This window comes from Lontra canadensis, unplaced genomic scaffold (genome assembly GCF_010015895.1).
Source record: "Lontra canadensis isolate GAN:19392208 unplaced genomic scaffold, GSC_riverotter_1.0 scaffold39, whole genome shotgun sequence".
NCBI lineage: Eukaryota > Metazoa > Chordata > Mammalia > Carnivora > Mustelidae > Lontra > Lontra canadensis.
The window spans coordinates 15632337-15642724 of NW_022631033.1; positions in this window are offsets into that span (position 1 = coordinate 15632337).

Consider the following 10388-nt stretch of genomic DNA (forward strand, 5'->3'; position numbering starts at 1 on the left):
GTAGCTCTCCAAAGCTGCCTCTCCTGGAATATCTCCCTCTAGGTCTTATTCTCTTGTTCCCAGATTATCTCTTTTTCATTTGCCCTACCACTTTAAAAAATACCTGTTCTTAAAAGATATGATTTACAGACATACTGTAATTTACAGTAAGGTCTTTATTAACAATCCTTATTCAATTGGGGGTGGTAGTGGTAGTATTTAAAAAAGGAAATTTATTATCTCTATTAATGTAATATATTGGGGAAGTTATTTTTGATCCATGGTGATTTCCTTAGTACTTGTCCTTTTGCCATTCTAGACTTCTCAGAGCTAGAAATCAGAATATATAAAGGCTATATACTCTTCTTTTCAACCTGCTTTTTTTTTTGGAGGGGGGATTTATGTCAATTCAGCTGAATCTGGCTTTTAAAAGGATTACAGATGGTACAGAAAATTTTTACTGTTGTAATATATATCTATTACACACACACATATGTATACACATACATACATACTTTGGGGGGGAATGTCTCCAATATATATTTATTTATTTTTATATAATTTATTTTATTTTTAATATTTTATTTATTTATTTTTATATCTCATACTATTTACTTTTTTCTAAAAGAATATTTAAAATCTTTATTTCCTATGCAAAGACAATGTAGATTGAACATCTTGAAGACAATATCCAGGATGTAATGTGACCCAGAGGGAATACATTTGTCTTTAGGAATAATTTCACCAGGTGCACATAACTGAATAAAAGTCATATATATTGATAAGTGTTACTGAATAAGTCTTATAAATGTATTCATTCTTTTGCAGTGAGATATATATTTTCAAATTTTATTAAAATCTAAATAATTGCTCATTTACACTTTTACCTTTGTTAGCTATAATTAATTTTTATTGATGTGCCTCTAATGGCAATACACACTTCATATAATATTCATAGATGGGAATGCTCATCTAATACCTTACTGGAGGGTGTAAGAAACAGTATGACAATTGGCAGAGCTTATTAAGAGTTTACATAAATGCATTGTGTCAATTTACAAAAAAGCAAACACAGAAACCAGTTATAGGAATAGTGAAGTCTGTGGAAAAACTAAGATATTTGAAATGATAACAGAGGAACACACACACACACACACACACACACACACACACTTGATTTAAGGGGCATAAATTAGTTATGATGGTCACTGATTTCATTTTTATTTTTATTTATTTATTTTTTTTTTTAAAGATTTTATTTATTTATTTGACAGAGAGAGATCACAAGCAGGCAGAAAGGCAGGCAGAGAGAGAGGAGGAAGCAGGCTCCCCGCTGAGCAGAGAGCCCGATGCGGGGCTCGATCCCAGGACTCTGAGATCATGACCTGAGCCGAAGGCAGCGGCTTAACCCACTGAGCCACCCAGGCGCCCCACTGATTTCATTTTTAAAAATTTCGCTTGTTTATTTAGAGAGAGAGTGCACAAGTGCAAGTGGAGGAGGGCAAAGGGAGAGGGACAGAAAGAATCTCAAGCAGACGCAGCACTGAGTGCGGAGGCCCACTCGGGGCTCCATCTCATGACCCTAAGATCATGACCTGAGCTACAGTCAAGAGTTGGACACTTAACCAACTGAGCCACTGAAGTGCCCCAACCTTTTGTTATTTATATTATCTTGGTCATAGAAAAAATATGAAAAGAGTTTCAATTTATTTTATGAGGCTAATATAACTGAACAAGGATAACTGGGAAGGAAAATAATATTTTTCACTCATTAAAAAAACAGAATCAAGTACTAGCCAAAGGAATCCACATTTTAAATGATCATAAAATAAGATTGATTATTCTATGGCTATATGATAGCTTGACATTATTGGATCTATTATTATAATTAACTTAATATATTAAAATGGAAAAAATACATTTTTCCCAATAGATGCTGAAAAGCCATTTGACAAAATTAAATACCCTTTCCACTTAAAACCTCTTAGGAGGTGAGGATTAGGAAGAACCTTTCTTACTTTATAAAGGATATCTATCAGAATTGTAACTAACATTAAGCTGGAGCCATCAATAACTCTAACACTATTGGAAAATCCAGTTAATGCAATAAGACAAAAAATTCCTGAGGGGAATAAATATTAAAAAAAGAAATACAATATCATTACTTGCAGATGATATAGTTACTTATCGATTATGTAAAAAGAAATTATTGAACAATATTAGAAATAATAAAATAGGCCAATAAACAGGATGTATATAATGATCTGCAAAAAAGATAGTTTTTTTTTAAAATATGACAATTAGAAAGTGTGAAGCTATTGTATTTACAATAGAAAACAAGCTATGGAAACTTAGGATTAAAATGCGGATATAAAAGAATGGCCTGAACAATGTTTGATGTTCCAGGGAGACTCAATATGTAAACATTCTATTTCTCTCTACTACATCAATAGATTAAATGCAGTTTAATAAAAAACCCTACAGAATTAAAAATAGTAAAACTTGAATAGCTACTTCTAAATTTTATTTTGAAGACAAAATATGAAAATACCGGTAGGAAAATCTGAAAGAGGATATTTGTTCCAACCAAAAATATAGTATGGGACTATTTATAACATAACTACAACATTAATAGGGCATTTAAATTAAATGCCAATTAAAACTGGCAGGGAGAACACATTTATTTGCTGGCATTCTTTCTCTGACACTGAAAATATAACATTAAAATAATGGGCCTAGAAAAATGTATAATGTAAAGGGATCATCAGAGAATAAGGAGTTTCAAAAAAATACAATAGACCAGAAAGAAAGAAAGAAAGAAAGAAAAAAAGAAAGAAAGAAAGCTAGAAACATTTAACTTAAAGTGTGTTTAGGAAAGCCTTTCTCAGTCTATTTCTTTTTTTCTTCCCACCTCTTTTCTATCCTCAGTGCTTTGGGCAGCCCAGAATTTTAACCCCAGATAAAAAAATAAAAGATCTTGCCTCTAAACATTTGGGAGATTTACCTAAGGAAAATTAGGGCTACAAGAGTAAGGTTTTTATTCTGGCATTATTCTTATAATAATACTTAGCCTGGTTGTTTTTCTGGAGGCCTCCATAGCCTAAAGTGTGGCTCTCTACTTAGAAACCTTCAAGTGAAGAATGGCTAGTCAATAGCTGTATACACATACCCATAGTCACAGGCAGCTTTTCTAGAGATGAGGGAGAGTCAGTGGAAAAACATTCCTACAGATTTACTAGCTACCTAGAAAAATCACTGCTATGTTCTGTTCATTCATAGGACTTTCTAAACTTCCCAAACTTGACTGTCCCAAATTGCCTTCTGGCCAAGGTAGAGTAAGAGGGGTTGGACTTATTCTCTTAACTTAAATAATTGAAAACTGTACAAAACATACACAACCCCTCTTCTTAGACATTGGACACAGTACAAGACTAATCAATGAGAAAAAAACAACTGCAATTGCTTTTTATTTGGAGGCACCTTCTGGACTGGAGATGATGGAGGGAAACCTCAAAGTATGGTAGCCTTGCTCAGGTGAGACAGAAATTGGAACTCAGGGAGTCTAAAGTGTCTGGAATTTATGGGGTAGAGTTCTAGAGAGGAAAGAGCTACATAGGAAAAGAGTTTAGAATTGTGCACTGGAGTACCCTTAATTCTGCTAACACCTAAGGCACATGGAATTTAACCCCATGAAAGAAGGCAAAGGACAACTAGGGACTTGTCAGCTAAGTTGTTCCCACAGCTTATAGAGCACCAGGCATCTTTTGAGAATGGGAAGTTCCTACCAGCCCATGGAGGGTCTTTGTCAGTCTCTTAGGGCATTCAGTTCCAATCCCAGAGGATCTAGACTGTGTTAAAAGTTGCCCTAGACCCACCCTAACAAAAGTTTTAAAACAAGTCTCATAAGGATCAAAATGAAACAGAAGTAACAAATCTCAATAGAACTATCCCCTTTTCTGTAAAGGGGACAACTAACAATATGAAATATGGTGTTTTCCTTCCAATAAAACACTACTAGACATGCCAAGAAGCAGGAAAATAACCAGAAAAAAAAAATTAGTCATCAGAAACAAGCCCCCAAATGGCAGAGAAGATGGAATCAGCAGCGAGGACATTAGAATAGCTATTATAACTATGTTAATGTATTTAAAGGAAAATATGAGCACAATGAGGAGAGAAATTAAAGGCATAAACAAGACCAGATGGAGAATCTAGAGTTGAAGAAAATATCTGAGATGAAAATTTTTAGTAAATGGGGATAATAACAAATTAGGCGTTGCAAAAGGAAAAAAAAAGAAACTAGTGAACTTGAAGATATAAAAATAGAAAACGTTCAAAGTGAAACACACAGAAAAAAAGACTAAAAAGAAAATGAAAGGAATGTCAGTGAGCTCTAGAACAGTATCAAGTATCATATGTGTTATCAAGTCTTAGAAAGTGGCAGAGAGGAAAAAGATTTAAAGAAATAGTGGTTGAAAATTTCCAAATATGAAGAAAGACCCTAATTTAAGATGCCCAAGGAATAATAAGCAGGATAAACAGAAATAAAATGCACACCAAGACACATCATAATAAAATGATTGGAAAGCAGTGATAAAGAGAAAAACCTTAACATCTGCCAGAGAAAAAAAGACTGTGTATGAGAATTCTTATCAGAAATGATGCAAGTCAGAAAAAGAATGACAACTTCAAAGAGTTCAAGGAAACTGTCAATTCAGAATTCTATGTTCTATATTCTCTCTCTCTATATATAATATATTACATATATAATATATATATATTCTAAATTCACTGAAACACTTTTTTCCATTTCTTTTTTCCAAAACACTAAGGTGAAATAAAGACTTGGATTACAAGAAATGTTAAGGGAAATTTTTAGGTAGAATAAAATGATCAGATGGAAACATGGTTTTAAAAGATGCTAGAGGAGCACATGACTAGCTGGGTCATTGGAACATGTGACTCCTGATCTCAGGGTTGTGAGTTCGAGCTCCATGTTGAGCATGGAGCCTACATAAATAAATAAATAAATAAATAAATAAATAAATAAAATTAAAAAAAAATTTTAAAAAGGATGCTAGAAATGATAAATAGAAAAACCTTTTAAAAAACAATTTTATTTATTTATTTGACAGAGATCACAAGCAGGCAGAGGCAGGCAGAGAGAGGGGGAAGCATGCTCTCTGTGCTCTCTGCTGAGCGGAGAACCCCACGCGAGGTTCAATCCCAGGATCCTGAAATCATGATCTGAGCCAAAGGCAGAGGCTTAACCCACTGAGGCACCCAAATTTCTTTCCCTCTGCTGGTTTAATTTCTTTAAAGAATCAGAGATAACTTATTATTTGTAGTAAAACTATTAAAAATGTGTTGGGTTTATAACATATACAAAAATAAATTCTAAATAACAGTTGCACAAAAAATGGGAGGAGGGAAATAGAGATACAAGAGTCTCCCGTTGTGTATGAATTGCTATAGTATCATTTGAAGAAAATCCGTAGTTAGCTAAAAATATATAACTGTAGAACAGCCTTTAAAAAGTAAACAGAAATTTCTGATAAGATAAATTGGAGAGAAAATGTAATCCTAAAAAGAAGGCAGGAAAAGATAAAAGGAATAAAACAGATGGGACAAATAGAAATCAAATACATAAAAATCAATCATATTAAACATATTGATAATTACATTAAATGTAAATAGCTAAACACTGCTTTTTGAAGGCATAGATTGTCAGGCTTGGTAAAAAGAAAGACCCATTTATGTGCTTTCTAAAATAAACCCACTTTCAATGTAAACACATAGGTTAAAAGTAAAAGGATCTACTTAGGTTTTTGGCAGCGGTTTTAGCACAATATTCTATTTTGTAACTGTCTATTTTGTAACTAAGTCTTTAGTCTTAATTCTGTATTTAAATTGATACAATGCTCACCTTTACTTCTTCTTTCAATACCCAAATTCATTCTTTTTTTTTTTTGCCATTTGTATAATTTTATAGTAAAGGAAAATGTGAGACCATAGTTTTTCACATTTGTGAGCATCAGTACTTCTTAAAAATTAATTTTTATTTGAAAGTAGTTGGCACACAATGTAACATTAGCTTCAGGTTTATAACATAGTGGTTTGACAAGTTTAAATATTATGCTATGCTAACTACAAGTGTAGCTACCATCTGTCACCACACAATGCTGTTACAATATCATTGACTATATTTCTTATGTTGTGCCTTTTATTCCTGTAACTTATTCATTCCATAACTGAAAGCCTCCATTTTCCACTCCTCTTCACACATTTGTCCCTTCCCCCTGCCTTTTCTCAAGATTACTTTGACTATTCAGGGTCTTTTGTGATTCTATGCAAATCTGAGTAATTTTTGCTCTCATTTTGTGAAAAATGCTGTTGGTATTTGATAGGGGATTGCATTCAATCTGTAGGTTCCTTTGGGTGATATGGACATTTTAACAATATTAATTCTTTTAACCCAAGCTCATTTGTTTGTGTCATCTTCAATTTCTTTCATCAGTGTTTTATAGTTCTCAGTGTGTAGGCCTTTTACCTCTTTTGTTAGTTAAATAAGATCCTAGATATTTTATTCTTTTTGGTACAGTTGTAAATTGAGTTATTTTCTTAATTTCTCTTTATGCTACTTCATTATTAGTACATAGAAATGCTGCCAATTTCTGGGTGTTTTGTATCCTGCAAATTTACTGAGTTCATTTGTTACTTCTAACAGGTTTTTTTGGTTATTTCTAACATTTGTTTGTTTGTTTTGGTGAAGTCCTTAGGGTGTTCTATGTATAGTATCATGTCATCTGTAAATAGTGATGTTTTAACTTCTTTACCAATATGGATGCTTCTTATTTCTCATCTGATTGCTGTGGCTAGGACTTCCAGTACTATGTTGAATAAAAGTGGCAAGAATGGACATCTTTGTCTTGTTCCTGATCTTAGAAGAAAAGCTCTCAGTTTTTGTCCATTGAGTAAGATGTTTGCTGTGGATTTTTTAAAAATGGCCTTTCTTATGTTCAGGTATATTTCCTCTAAACCCAATTTGTTGAAATTTTTTTTTCATCATGAAATGATAGTAAATTTTATCAAATTTTTTCTGCGTTTATTGAGATGATCATATGATTTTTATCCTTTGTTTTGTTGGTGTGGTGTGTTATATTGATTTGTGAATATTGAACCATTCTTGCATCCTTAAAATGAACCCCACTTGATTGTGGTGAGTAATCCCTTCAATGTATTGTTGAATGCGGTTTGTGATTTTTTAAGTATCTTTAAAAAAAAATTCACTTATTTGAGAAAGAGAGAGAGAGAGGATGAATGGAGGAGGGACAGAGGAAGAGGGAGAAACAGACTCCCTGCTGGACAGAGAGTCAGATGTGGAACTCGATTCCAGGACTCTGGGATCATGACCTGGGCTGAAGGCAGATGCTTAACCAACTGAGCCACCCAATTCTCCCTTTGTTGAGGATCTTTGTACCCATGTTTTCTTTTTTGTGGTGTCTTCTGCTTTTAGTATCAGGGTAATGTTGGCCTCATAGAATGTATTTGGAAGCTTTCCTTTCTCTATTTTTTGGAATAGTTTGAAGGGAATAGGTTTTAACTTTTCTTTAAATGTTTGGTAGAATTTACCTGTGAATTATCCCAGTCCTGGACTTTTATTTTTTGATGGTTGATTACTGGCTAAGTTTTATTACTAGTAATTGGCCTGTTTGAATATTTATTTCTTCCTGATTCAGTTTTGGAAGACTTTGTGTTTCTAGGAATTTATCCATTCTGTCCCAGTTTGTTGACATATAATTTTTCATGATATTCTCTTATAATCCTTTGTATTTCTGTGATGTCAGTTATTCTGTCTTGTTTCTGATTTTATTTATTTGGATCCTTTCTCTTTTCTTCCTTGATAAGTCTAAGAGTTTATAAATTTTAGTTATTTTTTCAAAGAACCATCTGTTGGGTTTCATTGAGTGTGCGTGTGTGTGTGTGTGTGTGTGTGCATCTGTCATTTATTTCTGCTCTTTTATTATTTGCTTCCTTCTACTCACCTTTGGTTTTGTTTCTCTTTTCCTAGTTCCTTTAGGTGTAGGGTTAGGTTGAGCTTTTACTTTTTTTTTTCCCCCCTTGTTTCTTGAGGTAAGCCTGTATCGCTATATAGTCTTAGAACTCATTTTTCGGGTCCCAAGGATTTTGAATCATCATGTTTTCATTTGTTTCTGTGTACTTTTTAATATTTATTCTTTGCTCCACTGACCCACTGGTTGTTCAAGTATCATGTTGTTCAGCCTTCACATGTTTGTGTTTCTTACAATTTATTTCTTGTGATTTAGTTCTAGTTTCATACCATTGTGGTCAGAAAAGATGCATGGTATGAATCCAATCTTCTGAAATTTATTGAGGCTTGTTTGGTGGCTTAATATGTGATCTATTCTGGAGAATGCCCCATGTGAATTTGAAAGGAATGTGTATTCTGTTGTTTCTGGGTGGACTATTCTGTGTATGTTACGTCTATCTGGTCTAATATGTCATTACAAGACACTGTTTCCTTATGGATTTTCTGTCTGGATGATCTATCCACTGATGCAAGTGGAGTGTTAAAATCCCCTGCTGTTATTACATTCCTGTCAGTTCTTCTCTTTGTTAATATTTGCTTTGTGTTTAAGGGCTCCTGTGTTTTGTGTGTAGATATTTACAATTGTTATGTCCTCTTGTTGGTTTGATCCCTTTATCATTACGTAATGCCCTTCTTTGCCTCGTGTTACAGTCTTTGTTTAAAAATCTATTTTGTGTGATATAAATATTGCTACTCTGGCTTTGCCCCTGCTCATGCCCATTTGCATGGTAACTGTGTTTCCAACACTTCACTTCCAGTTTGTGTGTCTTTAGGCCCAGCAGGGCAGCTGAAGCTGAAGCGGACACAAGCCAAGGTGTCCCAAGATTCTCTGTGTTGATGGCACCCTGGCAGGACAGCTGAAGCTAATGTGGGTATAAGCTGGGGTGCCCTGGGATCCTCTGAGCAAGGTGTGCCCAGAGCAGGGGGAAGCTGAAGCCTAGGTGTTGTGCACAGGAGGTCCCTGAGCTCACCGCAGATGATGCCCTGGCAGGACAGCTGAGCTCAAGTGGATGCACTCGGGAGTGGGGGTGGAGGGTTGGGTCTCTATGTACAGAGGACACCTTGGCAGGATAGTGAAGCTGATGTAGATATAAATGAGTGTTCCAGGACTATCTGTGAGTATCCTGAAGGGAGAGTTGACTCTGAGATGTGGGACAGGCCAGGAGATCCTGGGATGCTCTGCAAAGGGGGCACCTTTAGCAGGACAGCTAAAGCTGAATTGGGTGCAAGCCACAGTGCACCATGTTCTCAGTTAGGAGGGTCTTCTGGCCAGGCCGCTGGAACTGAGTTTGGTACAGGCAGGTGTGTTCCAGGGTGCCTTGTATAGGGGTACCTGTGGGATGGCTGAAACCAATGCAACACCAGCCAAGGTTTCTAGGGTGCTCTGTGTGAGGGGCACCCTGCCAGACAGCTGGGTCTGAGGCAGACATCCACTCAAAGGTTCTGGAGCGCTTTGCACCTAGGGAGCCCTAATAAACTGTCTGAAGGCGAAGTGGTGAGGGCCTCTTGTGTTCTAGGGTGCTTTGCACCTGTGTCACCTTGGTGTGAGGGACCGCTATCCAGAGGTGTCCTGGTGCGCACTGTCCTTTGGCTGCCTTGATGGGATGGCTGGGGCTTATGTGGCTACAGGTCTGGGGCTCACTGAGATGGCAGGTCAGCCAGGGTACCTGGACCATGCTTTCAAGGGGGAGCGTAAACCATATCCACCAGACCCTCCCACCCAGAGTGTGTTCCGGAAGCTCCCCTAGCCTCTGGTGGAGTTCTAGTGCTGTCTCATATGCCAGGCGCAATGTTAAACTTAATCATTTTAAAGAAAAGAAAAAGGGGCGAAGGGGGGGAAAAGAAAAAAAAAAGAATAGAAATAAAAGGAAAAAACAAATATAAAAAAGCATTTTTTTTTCTTAATTTAAACCCCCCCCCCCATGCCCAGGTGCAACTGGGGTTAGCGTGGGCTTGCAGTTCCAGGGCTAGCTGTGGTGTTGAGCAGTCCCTCGGATTCAGGGAGTGTTCCCGCGGTTCCTTTGCCCTTTTATTTTCTTATTTTTATCTTAAAGATTTATTTATTTTAGAGAGAGAGGGGGAGAGCGTGCATGCGCCAGAACGAGGATGGGGGGAGGGGCATGGGGGGCAGAGGATCTCAAGCAGACTGCCCACTGAGCATGGAGCTCCACATGGGGCTCCAGTCCCGGACCCTGGGACCACGACCTGAGCCAAAATCAAGAGCTGGTCGCTCAGCTGAGACGCCCAGGCTCCCCTCCTTTCCCCTTTTAAGCTATAGCTTTTTTTGTGTCCCATCACA